This window comes from Meles meles, chromosome 12, assembly GCF_922984935.1.
Source record: "Meles meles chromosome 12, mMelMel3.1 paternal haplotype, whole genome shotgun sequence".
Taxonomy (NCBI): Eukaryota; Metazoa; Chordata; class Mammalia; order Carnivora; family Mustelidae; genus Meles; species Meles meles.
The window spans coordinates 88,826,305-88,849,102 of record NC_060077.1 but is presented as its reverse complement, the minus strand read 5'-3'; the positions used below and the strand labels follow the sequence as shown (position 1 = coordinate 88,849,102).

Here is a 22,798-nt window from a genome sequence, read left to right as displayed (position 1 = left end):
CCCTGCGTCCCCAGCAGCACAGGCTCCGTGACGATGACACCAGGTCCAACTGGCAGAGTAACAAGCCTGGCTGATTCAATAGTTTATACACACTTTCCAATATTTAATCATCTGTAAGAACACACAAAAGCAATCCTACCATCTGCGAGAACCTGCGGGAAGTCTAGAGATGTGCCCGCATGCCCGCGAGCTCCTCCGCCTCAGCTTCCGGCGCCCAGCACAGCCTGAGCCCCGCTCGCTCTGGCGCACACCCAGGGGGAGCCACGCAGGTCTAAGCGTCGGTCTATTCTGAAGAAGATTATGAAGCATATTTCCAGAATGGCTATTTCTTCCTCCTCTTCTCCTTCTCCTTTTTTTTTGGTAGTTTCCCCTGACAAATTTTTACTTCTGTATCCAAAAACATGTTTTCTGAACTATCTTACACAACATTCCATCATAGAAAAGATAGGATTTTAATTCTGTAAAGACCTTCTGAATATCATTTTATAGGGAAAATTTTTGGCCCCAGAAGTGATACTGGTAACAGTAGTACCTGCCTTGCAAAGACATTCTGTTTTAAACTACACGTTTTATTTCCTCTCTGCCCAAGCTCTGCAGTTTCTGCAACCATCAAAGTATAATGTCCTAAAACAAGATGATTAGCTTGACTTGAGCAAAATGCTAATAAAACTAAAAGCAAGATTCTCCCCACCCACCAGTGTAGCACCACTCTGTTTCTTGGCAAAAGAAAAAAAGCTCTAAGCTTGATGACATTCACAAATTCACTATGCATTTGCTAAGTCCCTGCTACACACCCAGCACTGTATGGTCATACGCAGATTAATAAATTGTTTAAGGCCTCATAATCTAGTAGCACAGAGAGATGTAGGAATGGACAATTTTTAAGACAAACCTACTAATAATATACTGATAACACGAAGGGAACTAAGAGGAGAGACATCTTACAAACGTTTACTTTACAGATAGACAGGATTTGGTTACTGTGTGCATAGAATCTGAATGAAATCATTTTTAATAAAAGCCACTCATATCAGACAACTTATCAGGGGATCAGCAATATCATCTCCATAAAGGAAAAAGCAATTTTAAAAAGTCTTACTGTCAGGTACTATGTTTTCGAGCAAGTTGTAAAAAATAACATGCATATATGTACTTAGAGGGCCAGTTACTTTTAAACATACTAAGTTGTCTATTAGATGAACTCACTATCCAAGTACCATTATCTCCCACCTAAGCATAAACATGTAATATTTAAGTTATTAACAATTTTAATTTAACAAAAATATAACCACTCATAAACACGAAATGGAGAATGTAACAATATACTTTAGTTGGCAAGTCACTCCTTCTGAGTAGACCACATAGGTTTTGTAGCCAAAGACAGATTCCAACATGTAATCTCTTCTGATAAGAATAATAATACACACACTGTGGTCGTGATAGGTACATCTCTAAGCATAACACCGCCATGCAGCAGAATTTAGAGATTTTGTTGCTATATGATAAAGATGAATTATGACCACCAGAAAGAAGTGGATATGAAACACAAGTTAAGTAAAATAAGTTCTTCTCTTACACAATACGTGTAAATTATGTTGAAATTTTAAAAGGTCAACAAGAAAAAAGAACAACAGAAAGGAGCCGATATCCTGTGTATCACAGAAATAATAAATAGTAAGTAAAAATGTACAAAGTGGCTTTCTGGTAAAAATCAATATTGCGTGTTTGCACCACATCCATGGGCTTGCGGATGAGCAAGTCCTGGGCCAGGATCGTGACACCCTGCACCCCCAACTATGCAACCGCTCCGGGAGTCAGCAACCAATGATGTCCCGAAAGCTACCACACTTAGAATTTCCAAACTAATTATCACATCAACTTGCCTTGCTACAGAAATATTTCAGGAAGGCAAGCGTATGTAGCCCCATGAAAATCTGTACACTGCACGTGCACATCCTTCATGACAGTATGAAGTCTTAAAAATGCCTGAAAGTCAGGGGCGCCTGGGTGGCTCAGTGGGTTAAGGCCTCTGCTTTCGGCTCGGGTCATGATCTCAGGGTCCTGGGATCGAGCCCCACATCGGGCTCTCTGCTCAGCAGGAAGCCTGCTTCCTCCTCTCTCTCCGTCTGCCTCTCTGTCTACTTGTGATCTCTCTCTGTCAAATAAATAAATAAAATCTTAAAAAAAAAAAAAATGCCTGAAAGTCAGTCATACATTCTGCTGCAACTAAACACCACTCCAGAGTAACATAAAGTAATGCTGTAATACTACATATGCATGCGCCATGGAAATATCTGGAGAAATCTCTGCAAATAAAGAAACACTAGTACACACAGTAGCAGGCCCACGCATACATGGAAACCGGACACATGACAGAAGGCAAACCGATGGCAAAGGACACGATTCAGTCCTCAGCGCAAAGACAACTGTTTATACATCTGGAAAAATGAGAAAACTGGATTCCATACCTCACGCCAGCAGTGAAAATAAATTATGAGCAGATTAAAGATCTAACAGTGAAAATCTCATTTTAGTTGGAACAAAATATAAAATATCTTTAAGACTTTGAGATAGGAATAAAATGTCTAAGTGCTCGCTTTGGCAGCACATATACTAAAAACAGGAATAAAATGTCTTAAAGGCACAAAAAAGGATAAAGAATAAAATCGGGGCACCTGGCTGGCTCAGTGGGAAGAGGATGTGACTTGATCTTGGGGTCTCACATCAGTTTGAGCCCCATGTTGGAGACAGAGATTACTTTAAAAAATAAAAGCTTTAAAAAAATAATAAAACTTGTTCAAAAGATACCACAAAGGGACTGAGATGCCATCTGTCAAATTCTTTTGTGAAGCTAAGAAAAACAGGACAACGTAAGTATACCAAAGCATCCACCAACTTCTCTTCATCAGAGAGAACTTTTTTTTTTAATCTACTTGATAGATAGCAACCATGAACAGGAGCAGCAGGCAGAGGCAGAGGGAGAAGCAGGCTCCCCACTGAGCAGGGAGCCGGATGTGGGGCCTGATCCCAGGACCCTGGGATCACAACCCGAGCTGGAGGCAGATGCCTAACGAATAAGCCACTCAGGCATCTCCAGAGAGAACTTTTTTTTTTTAAAGATTTTTTTTTTTTTTTCTAATTTATTTGACACAGAGAGAAAGAGAGAGAGAGGTCACAAGCAGACAGAGAGGCAGGCAGAGAGAGAGGGGGAAGCAGGTTCCCTGCTGAGCAGAGAGCCCGATGTGGGGCTCGATCCCAGGACCCTGGGATCATGACCTGAGCCAAAGACAGAGGATTAATCCATTTAGCCACCCAGGCGCCCCGCCCCCCCAGAGAGAGCTTTTAAGTACAATTCTTCATAGCAGTAGAAATTGCATTTATTTGTCTTAACAGGCTGAAATGGTGACCTGAAGACTAATAAAATCTCCTATGTTAGTGATAATTTTCTGGCTCACTAGCACAATGAATCCAATTTTGTTCATAAAAGAACTGGGCATCAATTCACACACAGATTAAGAAAACTTAATTACCAATAGCTATAAAACATAAAACTAAAGGATGCAAACATGAGACAAAACAAACATGTTCAACCCCAGTAACAGGGATGTTGCAAAGAAAGTACTGTTTGCATTAATTCTTTAACCCTCTCAGCCACCCAGGCACCCCATGTTTGCATTAATTCTTGAAAATCAGCAAACTCTCCACGAACTAGGTAGGACAGCAGATCAACAACCAGAATGGCTTACATATGGTCTGGACTGTCACTTCAACATCTCTCAAACCCAAACATGTACATCAACCTAAAATCTGACCCACAGGCTCAAGCCCAGTTAATTTTCTAGGAATAGTATAAAATGTTAGTTCAGTTTTGATCTTAATAACAAAGGTTTTTGTTTTCCTGCTTCTGTGCCAGGTTATGCTAGTCCCTCCTCCTGGCAAAAGTTCTCTTTCTTTTTCCTAATCTACCTTTCAGAGAATTCCTTAAAGAAAATATTCCTCTTCCTGAAATCTGCTCTGATCACAGTCCAGCAGGGAGTTCTCTCTCCCTTCTCCGAACTCAACCTGCATTTATTTAATAGTATGTCACACAGTGACCTAGAACTGCTTGTATTCTATTCCTATCTTATTCCCCAGATGGTAGTGCTTGAAGATAGAGACCATGTCTCATTCATTTCTCTTTTCCTAACCAGGTACTACCATTACATATTTATTATAATCTGTTTAAAATCTTTGATACCAAATAAATATTCCTTGACTATTAAGTAAATGATAGGAACGATCGGATAGGGAAATCATACTGTATAAAACTCGCTAAATCTCCTCTTATCAAAATGGAGCAATGATCTACAAAATCAAAAGTCATTATTACAAATGATGCAGGACTGGCAATTCCATCTAAAAAGGCCACACAGAAAATACCTGCAGATCATGACGAGATCTACCACAGAATCTAGTCCCATACTTCCGCATGGCCTGTGTTCTGTGTTCCGTCACGGAAAGGCTACTGAAGAAATGCTATCAAATACACTAGTTAAGAGAAAGAAGTAAAAATACTAAATGCCACCCCCCATTACTTACTTCCACACAGTTACAGAAGTACATCTAAAAAATATAAAATGTGCTTTTGAAAACTGAGCATCCGTGGCATTATCCACACACTGAATTATGCTATCATCAGGAAATAAAAGTTGTACGAGGTGACCGAATCTCACAGTAGGCACTTCGGACTTCCTTTCTGTGGTAAGCTGTTCTTCCTAAAGCTCCCTACGGTCCTTCCCCCCACCTGCCATGCGTAAGATACTCTACCAGATCTAAGAGAAGTTCAACTGATACAAAACTAAGAGAGGACATCTGTGAGCTCCAAGAGAGGTGAAAGAAATGATAGGAAAAGGCTGGCCCGAGACGGTCTGATAGAGTATCCTCAAGCATAAACTTTGAACGTGACAAACAATTAAAAGCTGTCAGACTAGCCTGTAAACAATGAGATGGCGAGAGTATATGGTGACTCTTAACTTTGCTTCCCAGCTGCTCCCTGACTACCCATGTAGAGATGGGGGTGAAAGCCACAAGCAGGTCTCGGACTGAACTTGGACTAAACATTCTGTCCTTGTTCTTCTCATCACTATCATCAGATCCTCAGAGGAGTCTTGACCCACAGAAAGTCTGTCTTCAGTAGAAGGAACGGCCTCTGATAGTCACAGAGCCCAGTCCCTCACGGTGGCCCCGATAGGGGGAGAGGCTGTCTGGGCAGCACAGACAGGAAAGAAGTAAACCAAGGGAGACATGATGCTTAGTAACTGTGAGAGATACCACGAAGGAAAGGAAGCAATCAGAGAATACCGGGGCTTCCCACTCTAGGTGGCATAAACACTGAAGACCCCTCCAAGGCCTCTCTAACAAGCCAATATTTACGCCGAGGCCAGTCATGCAAAGGAAGGTTGAGGCGGAGAGAACAGCTTTCCGGACCGAGGGAGGGGCAAGCCCTGGGCTGAGGTGGGAGCGGCAGATGCGAACACAGGATCCAGCTGCGCCTCAAGTGTCCGCTGTGGAGTCGGGCGTAAGATGGCACATCAAGGTATTTGGGTCTGACTCTAAGTGTGGTCCGAGGACTGAAAAGGTTTCCGGGGCGCCTGGGGAGCTCAGTCGGATAAGGGCCTCTCGATTTTGGCTCAAGTCATGATCTCAGGGTTAAGACTGAGTGCCAGGTGGGGCTCCGCGGTCAACGGAAAGTCTGCTTGAGATTCTCTCTTTCTCTCTCTCTTTGCTCCTTCCCTGCTGTGTACACATGTGACCACGCTAAAAATAAATAAATCTTTTAAAAAAAAGGTTTCAAGTATCAACATGTTCTAGTTTAAATATGCACTTCCCAGTCGTGAGCCCACATATCCTCCTCCTCAAAATACATGCGTATACAAACCCACGAGGACTGTAACTTGGGATGGCAAAAACAAAATCAAAACAAAACCCAGGGTCTCCCATTACCTTACCCAAAAAATAGAAGAACACTTTCTTCATAAAATGTAGATGCTAAAGCAATCACTTGGGACTACCCGTGTTGCTCTAGGAGAACTACAGGTCCTTCCCTGGTAGACCTCTCTCCCATTTCTCAGCAATAGTTGGGTTGAGAGAATTTCAGGTTCAACATATGAACACTGGAGAGAGTCAAACATGAGCCAACTGCATACAAAGGTTTTATTAATATCTAATTTCCATATACAAGTCCTTGATAATGCCCCACTTTGTGACGTAATTTTAGTGACGTTAACATTCAACTTCATTAAAAATTGCTAATCACTTGAGACATGATCTCTGACAGGAAACATTTAGAGCCGCAAAGCCTTCTGGGTCCGCAGTTGTGAATACACTAGTCATCCTGCGAGAAACATGCGTCCGTGTGTGCGTGCAGGTGTGCAGAGCAGTAATACAGTAGAAATACACAGACTCAAGTCGGGGCGGGGCGGAAAGTATCTGGAGGACGTGCCACACGCTGGGAGCCTACACTTGAGAGACCCACAGTTAGGTGAGTTTTGAAAAGTAGGTCTAGAAGCCGAGAGAGCTCCAGACCTGACTGGGAAAGCAGGCCTGAGAAGGAAAGAGTACGGTGGAGGGTCGGGGCAGCCTGGATGGAGGCGAAATACACCGTAACCTGCCCGCAGACACTCTGCTTTTTCTGGAATTCAATGGACAAACTACGAGAGTAACACCCCAAATGCTTTCCATTTGCCTCACGAAAAAGCGCAAGTCTGGACAGCCGTCAGCCCGCCATAATGTGCCGCTCCCGTTTGTCCACTTGCCCTCTCCCCCACCTGACCCTCTGAGACCGCCACCAGCGCGCGGCCGCTCGGGGCACAGGTGCCGCTGCGACCACCACCCAGCGAAGCCCTCGCTGCCCCCAAGTCCTTGCTCCGCGGTCACCTTCTCCGTGAGACCTGGCCCGAGCAGGCGGGTGAAGGGCCGCACAGCCCCTCGCACTGCGTCGCGGTGCGTGTCCCCAGCACACGGTCACACTCAGGTCCTGTGCTTTCTGCCCCCGACGCTGGAGAACGTAAGCTGCCCAAAAGCGGGGATTTCAACTCCGTGTTACCCACTGCTGCCCCCCACCCACCATACCAGGGGCGCAGGAGACGCGCAGTCACCACGAGTCAATCGATGTCAGACCCGCAAACCCCATCAGGCACGGCGGTCGGGTACCCCGCCCCCCTTCAGCTCAAGCCGTAAACCGCCATTATTTACAAAAATGTCACTTAACTCCTTAACTCGGCGGTCTTTCCTTGCCTTCTGCTCCAGTCACACTGAAAGCATTCATACCGAGCACATTCTCGCTCAACACAGAACTTCTGACATACTGCCTCTTTGACTGGAAATGTTTTCTTCATTTTCCTCGCCAACTAATTCCTTCACGCCTCAGCTGTTCCAGCAGCTCCTCAAGGAACCACAAGCTGCTCTTCCTGAGGGTGAAACCCCCCAGTCCGGGACCGCAGAATACTGCATACCTCTCCGGCCTAGAATTTTCATCTGCGATGTGTGCTCAGATCTGTCTGTTTTAACAAGTGATTAATGACTCTCACCGCAGCAGACGATCTATACTCAGTATGAAAGCAAAGAACATGTTAATTTTTTTTTGACATTTTTATCCTCCGCACCTAGCACACACCTGGCCCCAGAAAGGCACTGAAAAAAATGTGTTGAGTGAACACGGCAGTGCAATGAAGGAGAACACTGCTCCACGGCGAGAGGCGACATGAGGGGCACAGCTGCCCAGCAGCAGAACTGTAACTGATTCTGAGGGGCTACGCAGTCCCGTTTAATTAACCTCACTGAACGTAGGGTTCAAATGGCTCTGATTCCCATTACTGCATCCCTTTTGTACAAAAAAAAAGACTGACAACCAGAGTAAAAGTACTTGGCAATTATCTACTTGATAATTATTCCTTTTTCAACTACCAATCCATATGCAACTCAACATTAACATTAAATAAACAAAAATCAATCCTGGACACTAAAATACTGGAAAAAGTTCTATTAGGCCATATGGCCTTTTATCTCTTCCTTTCATTTTCTAGGCAAAGATCACTCTGGAAGTTTTAAGAGTATCTGTTTTTCTGTTTGCACTTCCAAAAATATATGCCATCTTTTTATAGGATTACCATCTGCCTCATCATGCCTAAGTAAATGTTCTGAATTAGTTTTATTGCTTTTCTAATTGTAAAATTTTAAGTTTACACATACACTTGAAAATGTGTCTAAAGGTTCAAAAAGGTTTCAGACATGAATACTTTATTCATATGGGCAGTAGCTAACCTCTTCAAACAATTTCCCAGCCTGTTTTCAAAGGAATGACTGGAGATAGTCATGCCTGACATTAAAACACCTAATGAAAACATTTAAAATACAGCATCAACTATTTAACATTCAACAAGTAATACAGCTTTATTATTGCCGGTTTACAAAGGAGGAAACCAGGTCTCAGAGAGATTAAAACTTGCCCAACCAAGTTAAGTAATGTGTCACGAGGAAAGATGTGGAATGTGATCGTGGCACATCGAAGCTCCCATTATCCCCCCGTGACAGGCCACCTCGCAGCCAGCCCGCTGCTAACTCGGCAGTTCCCAACTTCCCAGTCTGGGGACCCCTTCATCATGCTCTTACAAATTACTTAAGACCACCGAAAGCTTGTCTATGTGGCTTTTATCTACTGAAACTTTCCCTGCTAGAAATTAAAACTGAGACTTTAAAATATTTATTCATTTTTCAATGACAATATACTCATTACATGTTAACATAAATAACATTTTTCTGAAAAATAAATATATTTACCCAAACAATAAAAATTCAGTCAGACAAGCGGCACTGTTTTACATTACTGTAAATCGTTTTTCTGTCTGACTTAAGACAGCTGGACTCTCATGTTTCCATCTGCATTCAATCTGCTACAATATGTTGTTCCAGTTAAAGTGTAATTAGAAAATCCAACCTCCTACAGATACATAGCTGGGAAAGGGAGAAATATTTTCTTTAATAACCTTTTCATATAACCGTGGGTATTCTTTCCTGTGATATTATACCAAAAATCAACAAGTGATAGTTTCTTAAAAAGTCAGTTGCACTGGGAAATCTGAAACCCTTTAGATAACTTCTTTATTACATTCAAATCCAATGGTCTAAGCTTGCATATTGAATCAATCGTCCAGGTATGTATTATTTTGTAGTATCATAGTGATTTCATTATGCAATCTCGAAAAATCCCATTTATTAACATTACCATTGACTGATTCCGTCAGGAAAGTCTAAGCACTGGGAAGCAGTAAACTAACAGTGGGAGACACAAGCTCTCCACAATTCTGATTTTTGCTTGAAAGCTTGGATTTATCACTGATACCAATACTGTGTGTAAATTTATGAAACTGTATCGACCGAAAACCTAAAGCTGAAAAACCGTAGTTTGTCAATAGGTCTCTTGTTAATTTATTTAGTTTGCCTTTTTTTTTTTTAAGTTAAGTTCTTTGCCCAATGTGGGGCTTGAACTCACGACCCTGAGATCAAGAGTCACATGCACTACCGACTGAGCCAGCCGGGCGCCCCTGTCGAGAGTTCTTTTAGTTAAAAGTGGTATCTCATGACGGATTTCATGAAAGAGGAGCTGTAGTGCAGCATCTCCAATAACAGCACAGATGCTTCCCCTGAGACACCTTCTTCACATTAGTCTGTGGGAGAAACCATGCTCTATACACTTGCACTTTGTCACAAGGATTTTGAAAAGATGTGTACTCAGGGTCAAGATTTAATAAATGTGACAATTTTTACAGCTTCCTCAGTGACTTTCTTTTTTTGAGATTTATTTATTTGCCAGAGATAGCACACAAGCAGGGGGAGCAGCAGGCAGAGGGAGAAGCAGCTCCCCACTGAGCAGGAAGCCTGATAGGGGACTTGATCCCAGGACCCCGGGATCATGACCTGAGCTGAAGGCAGACACTCAACCTACTGAGCCACCCAGGAGTCCCTCCTCAATAACATTCTTAAACGTAACTGTGACTTGCTTTTTACTGCAAGTGCTTAGAGGTAAAGAACAGGAGACTGCTATGAATGTGCAAATCGCAACTGGGGCCACAGCTGTGGCCATGGGAGGGCACCACCAACTGGACCCACCATTGCTTCCGCACCCTCAGAGAATGGCAAATAATGTTTTAGCCTCATTATCAAAGGGGATCCACAGACCATACTTAGAACTACCAGCTTAAACTATCTGTGAAGACAGTTTAAAAGAACAAAGAGAAAGAATTTAAGGTAAGCAAGGCATCCACATAAGTTAGCAAGACAAGGAGTTTCACTATCCTCTCTCTGCCCTAAAGGTGGCCAGTTTCTTAGCAAACCATGGTTTCTGCCCTTCCATTTTAGCTCCTCGGTTTCTATTCCGTTGTTCCTGAATCTGCCAGTATATTACTTGCCATTAACTTTATAAAAAATGAAAAATAAATAACAGATAATAAAATCCTTCCAGAAAGGGAGGAGAAAGGAGAGAAAGTAGACCATATGATAAAAAGGAAAATGAAGGCAATGGCCAATAATATTACATGAAATGCAACAGAATTTAGGTCCCAATGTTTGTTATGCCAATATATATAAGTGGGATAAACTCAACTATTAGAAAAAAGATTTTCAGGTCTGGTCTTAAAAATCCCATCATATACGAAACACATTAACATCAATGGTCTCAGAAAGCTTCAAAACACCATAAAATCTCTGCTAGTCACTATTAGACTATCATCTTCTTCAGCATTCCTGCGATTATCCTATTCTGTCAAGTGAATCATGTTTACTTGTATTCTACGTGAGATCAGGAATGTTATCAGTCGCTGGTTATATCCCCATTACATAAAATACCTCCTGGGTCTGACTGAGGCTCATCCAAACTTTTTTGAATTTAAATTCACTGCATGTTTTAAGCATGCAAACAAGTAAGTAATTTTTTTAAAGTTCTTCCTACAAAAATAATTGATTCGTAAACACTAAATAAATGCAGATGGCTAAAAATTTTCTGTGGAATTAAGTGTAAACAAAATCATTCTAAAAGCCAACAAAACAGTACTTAAAAAAAGTGTAGGCTTTTGTATAAAGATTGCTTTGCAAATATGATTAACTTCTACTTAAAAGAAATGTCAAAATGGAAATCACATATATCACTTAAGGACAGATTTTACATAATTCAGACTGATAGAATTCAGTCAATGGATATTTAAAGGAAAGACACTGGTCCTACATATGGAAATTACGAAAGAGTGCATATTTATTTGTTTCAATTAAAAATGAAATGTTTAAAAATACGTGAGTCCATACTTAAGTGAAGTTTTTCAATTAACTGACAAACACCAATCTTAATTGCTTCAGGAAAAATCCTCTAACAGAAAAGAATGAAAAAAGGTATATGTTAACAATAAGAAAGCTAGTGTAACAATAACAAGACAGTGAAAATGGTCATACAAATACAAAGGGGCACATTACATAAGGTATAACCCACACAGAAAATAAAAATGCCAAAAATCTTTACACACAAGGAGGCCTGGGTGGCACCGTCGGTTAAGCGTCCAACTCTTGGTTTCGGCTGAGGTCATAATCTCAGGTCGGGAGATTAAGCCTGAGACAGGCTCCACACTAAGTGCAGAGTCCACTCGAAATTCTTTCTGTCCCTCAGCCTCTCCCACACATGCCCTAAAAAAAAACAACAACAACTTTACACACAAAATGGAACATTAAAATATCTTTTTCCGCCCAAGAAAATAAATGAAAATGAAGAATACAGATTGAAATTACATAATTACTTTATTTCTTTAATATATGGATTCTGTACTCTAAAAAGTAAGAAAGCGTCTGCTTTTTAAGAACTTTTGGTATAGTTACCAAATGTGCCAATATATGAGACCACAATGGAAATATCGGTAAACTGAAAAATCAGAAATATCTCATTGGGGCACCTGGATGGCTCAGTTAGGCATCAGACTCTTGGTTTCGGCTTAGGTCACAATCTCAGGAGGAGGAGATGGATCCCTACACTGGGCTCCACTGGGCAAGGAGCCTGCTTGGGATTCTCTCTCCCCCACTCCCCCATCCCTCTCCCATCTTTTAAAAAACAAAACAAAACAAAAAAACCTCTTCAAATGACGACAAGACAATAAAAATATAAAAAGGAAAACAAAAATAAAAATGAGCAAACATCCTCTTGAATCAAAGAAGAAATCTCAATGAGAAGAAAAATGGTATACTCTTTATAAACTAAAATCATGGAAATGCTACAGATCAAAAACTATGTGACTGCAAGACCCTATAACTGCGCTCCCAGAAAACTTCTAAGCCTTAAAGGCTTACAAAACTAAACATTAAGGAATTTTAAGATAAATATAAATAAATAAAAATAAATAGTAAGGAATTAAAAGAAAAAAGTATGCATTCAATTCCAGAAGTCAGCAATGAGAACCAACCCCCGCCCCCGCCCCCCACAAAAGATGAAAACACAAACTAATGAATCAGAAAACAAAAAATAGTAGTGGTAAACATTATAAGAGTTGATTCTTCGATCAAATGACAAAAAACTTAGTTGATGAGCAACGGGCTGTTATAAGAAAAAGGAAAACTGTATTTATATGAATTAGAAATGAAGTAATTACAAAATATGTAAGAGTACTGTGTAAATTCAATAAAAATTTGAAATTTAGATGAAAATTTTAATTTTCATTAAGATGGGTAATTTTAAGACAAAATATGTATTACCAAAATTTGCCTTACAAGAGGCAGGAATCCAAAAGAGACTAATGGTTGTCACGCAACTTGAGGAAGTCCTGAAAGAACTACCACGACCCCTCTTCCTTTGGGGAGAAAAAGGGACTAATTACTAAAAACACGAAATACAAAACTCACTAAACTACTTGAGGACATAGAAAAAGCAGCCTCCCAAATTTACTTCTGAAGCTAAAGAATATTGGTATCATCACTGGACAAAGACAATATATTATATAATACAAAACAAAACAAAAAACCCCACTGATCTCACTTATGAATACTGAAATACAAATTTTAAATACCAGAGTGGTGAGGGGAAACAATTCAGCTATGTAAGGTACATCCCAGGATTGCCTACACAGCTGATTATTTGTAAATTCATTATAATTTACCAGAGAGCAAAGGAGCAAAATCACATGACAACAGCTATAAATCAATCTCTCTCTCTCTCTCACACACACACACACACCAGAAAAAAATATCAGTCCTAACCCTTCAAAATAGAAGCAGATGGACATTTAATACACGATGATATAACAAAATTAAGAGTCATATGAATAAAGAAATGACAAAAAGCCAGCAACAAAGATGTGGATTATCAAGTATTAATTAACATTATTTTCAACATACTAGCTAATTAATCAGACGAGGGTAAGGAGTATAAATATTGGAAAGGAGAAGGCAAACTGTCATTATTTACAGATGACATGAGTGAGTACCTAGAATACAACAGATGCAGCTGAACAACTATTAGGGAAAAAAAGAGAACAAAAAAAAATTCCCTCTAGTGACTACTTACAAAATTTACATGTAAAAATCACTAGTAATTACTTTTAAAAAGCTGGTAGGTGGGGTGCCTGGGTGGCTCAGTGGTTAGGCTTCTGCCTTCGGCTCAGGTCATGATCTCAGGGTCGTGGGGATGGAGCCCTGCATTAGGCTCCCTGCTCCACGGGAAGCCTGCTTCCCCCTCTCCCACTCCCCCTGCTTGTTTTCTCTCTCTCTTTCAAATAAATAAATAAAATCTTTAAAAAATAAAAAAAAAGGCGGGGTGCCTGGGTGGCTCAGTGGTTTAAGCCGCTGCCTTCGGCTCAGGTCATGATCTCAGGGTGCTGGGATCGAGTCCCGCATCGGGCTCTCTGCTTGGCAGGGAGCCCGCTTCCCTCTCTCTCTCTCTCTCTACCTATTTGTGGTCTCTCTCTGTCAAATAAATAAATAAAATCTAAAAGAAAAAAGAAATGATGATGAGCAGGCTGGATGACCACTTGGGAGTGGTGGAGAAAGCAAAGCTTTTACTTTCTTATATTAAAGTACTATGCAGAAGATCAAATACACAAACATAAAAGAAAATACAAAAGTTGTAGAAAAATCTTTTAAAAAAATCTTAGCACTGCAGAAAGCTTTTCTATGCGTAACATAAGACCATGAAACCGTAGAGGAAAAGAATGACAATCCAACAATGCAAAATTTATAAATCTCTGGATAGCTAAAAGAATGGCATAACTAAAGCCAAAAGATAAACCAGAGGCAAACTGCGAGCACATGACAAAGGACTAACTTCTGTAGCACAGACTGCGCCCTTAGAAACCAGTACGAGAAAGGCACAAAATCCCATAAGCAAACGGGCGCAACATGCGAAAGAACAGTATAAATAACGGAAGCAAAGAAAAAAGAAAGGAAAGAAAACAAGAGAAACCAAGCAAGTGAGAGAGGGAGAAAATAAATTCAAGTAGCCAATCATCACCCTAGAAGATTTTCAATTCATTCATAACAATGAAATTAAAGGAATCTGGGGTGCTAGAAACTGTTCTATATCTTGACTGTGGTAGTGGTTACACGACCGAATATATTTGTTAAAAATCAACAGATGGTACGCTATAAAGGCTGACTTTTACTGTAAGTATATTCTAAAATTTTTACTTACTTATCTGAGAGAGTGAGTGCACATGCGCACACACGGGGAGGGGGGAACAGAGGGAGAGGGACAGACTCCACTCCACGCTGAGCGCGAGCCCAACAGAGAACTTAATCTCATGACCCTGAGATCATGACCTGAGCTGAAATCAAGGAGTCAGATGCTTAACTGACTAAGCCATCCAGGCGGCCCTCCCTGGAGGATATTCTATCTCAACTTTAAAAATGCACTGAAAGGAAAAGCAAAATGGTAGTATCTCTCACCTATGAATGTGAAAACATTAAATCAGTAACAATGTTGGCAAGGGTATGAAAAACTGAGCACTCATAACTCATTGCTTAATATAAACTGGTACGATTTGTGGAGAATTATTTGAAAATATTTATCAAAATTTTAAATTCACAGGGCGCTTGGGTGGCTCGGTGGGTTAAGGCCTCTGCCTTCAGATCAGGTCATGATCTCAGGGTCCTGGGATCGAGCCCCGCATCAGGCTCTCTGCTCAGCATGGAGCCTGCTTCCCTTCCTCTCTCTCTGCCTGCCTCTCTGTCTACTTGTGATCTCTGTCTGTCAAGTAAATGAATAAAATATTTTTTTTAAAGATTTATTTTTTTGACAGATAGAGATTACAAGTAGGCAGAGAGGCAGGCAGAGAGAGAGAGAGGAGGAAGCAGGCTCCCAGCCAAGCAGAGAGCCCGATGAGGGGCTTGATCCCAGGACCCTGGGATCATGACCTGAGCCGAATGCAGAGGCTTTAACCCGCTGAGCCACCCAGGTGCCCCAATGAATAAAATATTTTTAAAAAAAATTTTAAATTCACATATGCTTTAAAGAAGTTAATTACGTGATCAGGAATTTGTTTTTTGGATATATGCTCATGCCAAAAACAATGACATACGGAAAATGATGTTCCCTAAAGCATTAAAATTTTTAAAAGCTACTATTACTTGACCATTTACCTCAGTACTGGTAAATATAGGCCACACATTAGCCCAATGCATGCCAGGCTCTGGTTTAAGCCTTCTGAATACACAGCATCTCACTTAACCCTTAGAACCCTGTATACTCAGTACTGCACACAAAGCACTCTGGAACCACAAAGCAGGAGTTCATGTATTTCCTGAGTCCACGATTTAACAGTTGTGTGATCTTCAAAATAACGGAACCTACCACTCAAGTCAGTTGTGAGGTTAAAACGTGTTAATATATGGGGCGTCTGGGTGGCTCAGTGGGTTAAGCCTCTGCCCTCAGCTCAGGTCATGATCTCAGGGTCCTGGGATCCAGCCCCGCATCAGACTCTCTGCTCCATGGGGAGACTGCATCCCCCTCTCTTTCTGCCTGCCTCTCTGCCTACTTGTGATCTCTCTGTCAAATAAATGAATAAAATCTTTAAAAAAAAAAAGTGTTAATATATGCGGTGTCCTCACAACATGGCCTAGCACGTATTAGGCTGATACGTGTTTGCAGCTAATAGTAGTAGTCAAAACAGTAATATTCCCACTGTAGAGATGGGGAAGATGAGGTAGAGGTTAAGGGTATGCTTAAGGTCAAAGAACTGATTCTACAGAATGAGCCCATTTATTCACTCTACAGACATATACCGAAAAATTTATTTTGGCAAAAATGCAGAGTTAACCTAAATATCTGAAACAATAATAGACAACAAAAATCAGTGGACTACTTTAATAAACTATAATCCACCAATACGAGAGGATATCATGCAGATAAACCAAGAGGTCCAAAATACATTGTTGGTAAAGGGCCAGCTACAAAACAAAATGCAAACATGATCCCATTTGTGTACGTATTTATATGCCTACACGTATAGAATAAACGTCTCAAAGAGTATCCGGTATCCATGACTGCAGCTCTGGTGACTAGGACAAGGGGCACAAAGCCCGACAGACTGCTGTTTTCCTATACAGGTATCGTCCGCTTTTTGAATTGCGCCTTATACCATGTTAACTTTTACAAGAAGAGGTGCATCAGTACCCGGTTTGGCTGACCAAAAGAAATCCACAGAGGGTTTTGGCTTTTGCAGAAACAGCAAAGAGCAAAACAGCATTCCCTGTGTTTGACAGTGAGCAGGGTGGGAGGCTGTGCTCCCTCAAGCCGCGAGCGTGGCGCCCCCCAGCTCCTGCCTGGGGAACTGCACACAGCGTCCAGGCTTGCGGCCAACGGAGCTCGGAACTGGGCCCGAGAGCATGTGTGCTTTACCTGGTTCGCTCTGTGCTTCCATCGGCAAGCTGTGTTGTAAGCTACCAGAAAAACCTCAAAGAGATTATTTTGGGGGGTATGGAAATGCTCAAAACACTTCCCATGTAATTTATGGTAACTGCTTCCTCACTTTACATACCATTTTGGCTCATAAAAGGTTTCACAGGAACGCCCTACTTTCAGATTGTGGGGGAATCCTGTATTAGACCTTCTCTGTGACCAGGAAGCACATATCACTTTACGACAAAACAACCACCCCCACCACACCCTGAGAAAAGAAAACAGGCAGGCTAGGTTAAAAAATGTACTTGTGTGTTTCGGTCACCTCTAATCCAGAAAAGCAGGACGCTGATGCCCTCAGGGTCCGAGGTCTCAATACTTTTCCTAAATCCATCTCTCCCTAAACCTTCCCAAACCGTTCCCAGTTCTCCCTCGCTGTTCATCTCAAGGATGCAAACTGTTCCCCTCCATGCCCTGGGTCATTTCAGGTCCCTCACTCTTGTCTTCAGTCTTTCGCTCCCCTGTTCACAAGCGGGCCTCTTCCCGTGGCGCCGCTCCCTCTGCGTACCAGGAATGCGCACCTCACCCAACCCAAATCCCTGACGCCCCCGGACAACCTTGGCACCCTGGGGTTCGCCCCACATGGCAAGTGCTTCTCAGCACATTCACTATGATTTGTTTAACTTATACCCTTCACTGCTGTGAGTCCCTCGCCCAGCTTGTTCATCATGCCAGGTGACATCCTGGTCTTGACACTGTAAGACACTGCACTTCCTTGAAAAGTTTAAGGAGATGCTGCCAGACCTACACAGAGATGACAGGCCTTACCCTCCAGAACCTTAGACTCAAGCAGACTATAAGCAAGCAGCATTTGCCGAAGACAGGGAGGGGCTGCGCAGGCAGAGTTCAGGGGCTACCCGCACTCCCAGGAGACACCCAGGACGACGAAGGAGGGGGTCCCGCCACCTGTTACTACCTCTACACCATGCGACTTCCATTACGAATACTGCACAACCACTGCCCCGTCGGAGGGGACTACACCGGAAACAACGTATATTTATCTTCTTGGATCCTCATAAGAACTCGATCAGAAGGTATTGTCTTTATATCTCTATCTCCACTTTATAGAAGAGGAAGCTAAAGCTTAGAAAGTTTAAGAGTCTGGGACACCTGGGTGGCTTAGTCGGTTAAGCATCTAACTCTTGGTTTGGGCTCAAGTCCTGATCTCAGGGTCCTGAGAGTGAGCCGGCATCAGGCTCTGTGCTCAGGGCGGAGTCTGCTTGAGATCCTTTCCCTCTCCCTCTCCCCTTTCCCAACTCAAGCGCATGCTCTTTCTCTCTCTCTCTCTAAAATAAATAAATAAATTCTTAAAAAAGGTTTAAAAAAAAAAAAAGGAAAGAAAGTTTAACAATCTGTCCAAAGTCACAAGGGAAGGGGCCAAGTAACCGACCCGAGTGCCAACCCGTGGTACGTAGTCTAGAAACTACCACATTTTCGGACAGTTTAGAATGGGAGAGCAGAGCCTAGTGACTAAGAGCACAGACCCTGGAACCACGCCACTTGAACTCAGATTACAGGCAGCATTTCCTAATGAGCGTGCGCATCCAGGCCTCAGTTTGGTCATCTAGAACAGACACCAAACAAGCGTCTACCCAGGAGAACTCGCTTCTGGCGTGATGGCACGAGGAAGCTGACAAACCCTCTCTGCAAAAGGCAACCACACAGTTGGGTCAAACTGTAGAAAGCAGCCACTTCAGCACTCTGGAGATGAACTAACAGCATGCGAGAACTGAGAACCTTATTCATGAAAACCACTCAACTCTGGGACTGCATTAAAATTACAAACTTTTATGCTTCAAAACATGTTGAGAGAGAGCAAGTCACAGACTAGGAAAAAATATTTGTACATCACATATCTGATATAGCATCTTTATGCAGAACAAATACAAAACCTTTACAACTGAATTAAGACAACCTAAGTTTTTAGATAGGCAGAGGACATGGATAGATCTTTTAGAAGACAGAAGCCATGCAAATGGCTAAGAAGCACACGTTATTATTAAGGTGCTTATATTACTGGTCATTAAGGAAAATGTAAATCAAAAGCCACAGTGCTACCAGCACACAGCCATCTGAATGACCAGACCGAGTGCTAACAAGTACGTGAGGCAACTGGAACCTTCATGCATTGTTGGTGGGAATGCAGAACAGCTTGCCTTTTGAACCTTTCTGTTCTCCTTAGTGTGAGAAAAATGTTAAAATGCGTGGCTAAACATATATAACAAAAAGATTTTCGATAGAGCAGGTACATTTTAGACCCCCAGAAATCAGTGCCCTTCAGTTCACAGGGACCCTGCACTTCCTTCTTCCTACAGCTGTAGAGTGCTTGTGTACTGACTTCTTTTTGTGGCACGTTGAGGAAGTTTCTCATTTTATTTTAGTTGATTTTGTCAGTTTTCTTTTATTGTTTGCTCTTTTTGTTGTATTAAGAAATCCTCCTGACACTGAAGTCCTATACTCTTCCGTACTTCCTATACAAGTACTGAAGTTCTGTTTTTCACCTGTAAGTCCTTGATGAATCCGGTATTGATTTACATAATGTAAGGATTAATTTAAAGTTTTCCACATGGACAACCAAGTGGCTCAACACATAAAAAAAAATACTGACCCTGAGGCACCGGGGTGGCTCCGTCGGTTAAGCCTCCAACTCTTGGTTTTGGTTTCAGTTTAGGTCATGATTTCATGGACCATAAAAGATCAAGCCCTGAATGAGGCTCTCCGCTCAGTGGGGAGTCTGCTTCAAATTCTCACCCCGTGTCCCTCCCTCGACTCACAGGAACACTCTCCTCTCCTTTCCCCCTCCCCCTAAAACAAATAAGTAAATTTTTAAAAAATACTGACCCTGATAAGATCAAAGAAACAAAATTAAAACAAATGACTTTCCACAACTCAAATTAGTAAAGATTTTTCTAAATGATAATATTCATTACTTGAAAATGTCTTAACATAGTTGTTTAAAAAAAACTTGGTTCTATGCAACTCATAGAAAAATATTCATACTCTTTAATCCAATAACGCTGTTTTCATAACTCTTAAAGAAATAACACGAGGGGCGCCTGGGTGGCTCAGTGGGTTAAAGCCTCTGCCTTCGGCTCAGGTCATGATCTCAGGGTCCTGGGATCGAGCCCCACATCGGGCTCTCTGCACCGCGGGGAGCCTGCTTCCTCCTCTCTCTCTGCCTGCCTCTCTGCCTAGTTGTGATTTCTCTCTGTCAAATAAATAAAATATTAAAAAAAAAAAAAAAAAAAAAAAAAGAAATAACACGAGACCAAAGCATGACAATGTCCCCTACATTATTATATATGATAAAAATAAATAAATTTTAAAAGAATCAGAAACATTCTAATTTCCAACAGTCTGAGAACTGTAAACAAAATTCTAGCACATCTACACACTGGAGCTTTAGGGAACCACTAAAACTGATATTTATACAGGGTTATAAATAACATGAGGGAAAAGTTCATATTGTTCATTTGTTAAGTGCAAAAACACAGGAAACAAAATCATATGTACAGTGTGGTCTCGATTATGTAGAAAGAATAGGGAGGCACACCAGACCAGAAAGAAATACAGCAGAACTGCCATCTGGACCACAGAATGCTCTGTAAATACTATTTTCAATACTTTATTTTCAAAATATTCTATAAATACAGAGTTTTTATAAGAAGAAGGTCTGTGAGTTTGTTCTTAAGTTACTTTTCTAAAGGGAATAGCTGAGTAAATCCATCAGGTTCAAGCAAAATTGCAAGGCCTTTTCTTGGCTTTCAGTTCTACCATGAATGAACAAAAATATAAATCATAGATAAGAATATTGTATTTTTTTAAATGAGAACCTAGGCAGCCTTCTCTTTCTCTTCACCCCACCCAGAACAAATTTTTGCCAATCTGATACTTAATTTTGATTTGTGTATAGAGAGTTAGGTCTGGCCTGAAATATTCAGTCTAATGAGTATTATATCAATATAGAGTTAATACAGACTTTATAATATACAAATATTAACTCAGAATAATACACTCATCAGCTTTTCAGTGACCCTCTTACTCCTTACTCAGTTTATATTCCACACCCAATCATAATCATTCCCTAGCATGTACCCTCAATTCCCTTTCTCACTTTACTCTGACACACTCTCTAGGCAAAACATCACTGCTTCAAGGCAACTCTGCCCAAGCCATGTCTACACCCTTACAGGAAAATGTGGCTGGAGAAACACATACCACTCTGCCTGGTCTCACTTAACGTCATGACCATGAACCTCAGCTGGAAACTTAATGCTGCCTGGAAATCCAACTACACTTCCCTGATCCATTCACTCTCTCCTGTTTCTTGCCAACCAACCCACATCTTTCTTCACACCTGTAACATGTACTCCCCCATCTTTAATCTCAGCTGATGGCCCAGCTTCCTACCTCACTGAGAAAATTAGGACATGAGAAGAAAACTTCGGACAAAACCATCCTGTTACTTTACCTATCCGTGCACCTCTCTCAAGGCCCTCCCCTCCATTTGTCTACTGGATCTCCCTCATGTCCCAACAAGCTCCCCTCTCTACTGGATTCCTCCTAAAAGCATCATTTCTCATATATACAAACTTGTCTTTAGCCTACCTTCCCCGTCAACTATGGTTCTGTCTCTTTAATTCCCTCTGCAACAAAACACCTTGGGAGAAACACACATACTGGAGACCTACTAATCCTTTTCTCCCGTTTTCCCTCTACGCACATCAGACACCTTCTCTACCACATCAAACAGAAATTGCTCCGTCAAGGTCACCAATGACGTCCCACCAGTGCTCAGTTCTTACCTGCTCTGTCAACAGCACCTGCCACAGCTGCTCAGTCCTTCTCAGACTACCGTGTCTCCAATCTGTCATGCTGGATACCCGAGCACGCACGCTGGGTCACTTTTCCTCACACCCCAGCGACTTCACTCGGTCTCATGCTTGAAATAGCACTGCTGTCTCCTCCACGCCCAGATCCACATCTTTCATTAGCCTCATTTCAGGCAACTCCCTTCTTGACACTGCCAGTCACCGTCTTAGGAATATCCGAGACTAGATGTGTTCAAAACTAAACTCCGGATCTCTCCCATCGCACCCCACCCCTGCTTTACTTGCAGCCTTTCCCACTTCGGTCCATGGTTACCCCATCCTTCCACCTGCTCAGATCAAAACCTCCACAATCATCCATGGTTCCTCTCTCTCTGCCTCGCCACATTCCGGGTCATGGTTCAACTACTTTGAAAATACATGCAGAATCCAATCACCCGCTGCCACTTAACTGCCTGAGCTCTCAGCCACAGTAGTAAACTGCCTCCCAGTTCATTTCCTCGCTTTCTCCTCGGGCCTCTACGTTCTTTTCTCACATGCTGACAGTGCCCTGAGTAATGAAGTCCTTTATCTCTGACCCAGGACTGTCACGTCTTCTGGCAGCAATCATGAAACTGCCAGGCTAAGGTGACAGCTGGCGCACAGGGTGCAATCTCCTACTCGTCACAGTTCTTGACGACTACATGCAAATAAAAATAAATGAAAAATAGGAAATGGAATAGAATTCCTTTGACTTCTTTTAGGGCCTCCAGATCTTACACAACAAGCTTTATTTTACAAAGAATTATGATTATTTGCACGATTACAAAGGTAGATAAAGAAATTAAAAGATAACCAAGTTAAGAAAAATGGACTTAAAACTGCCAAGTAATTTCAAATTTAATTAAGAATAAATTAAGGGGCGCCTGGATGGCTCAGTCAGCTAAACATCTGCCTTCAGCTCAGGCCATGATCCAGGGTCCTGGGATCAAGCCCCATACATCAGACTCCCTGGTGAGCAGGGAGTCTGCTC

The 22,798-nt window shown here is 41.8% G+C and overlaps 1 protein-coding gene across 4 annotated transcripts in view; it reads right to left on the bottom strand.

Moving 5' to 3' along the window:
• SOCS6 (suppressor of cytokine signaling 6) overlaps window positions 1-22,798 on the bottom strand; it is a 68,101-nt gene that overhangs the window by 5,970 nt on the left and 39,333 nt on the right. The gene's annotated exons all lie outside the window — the stretch shown is intronic.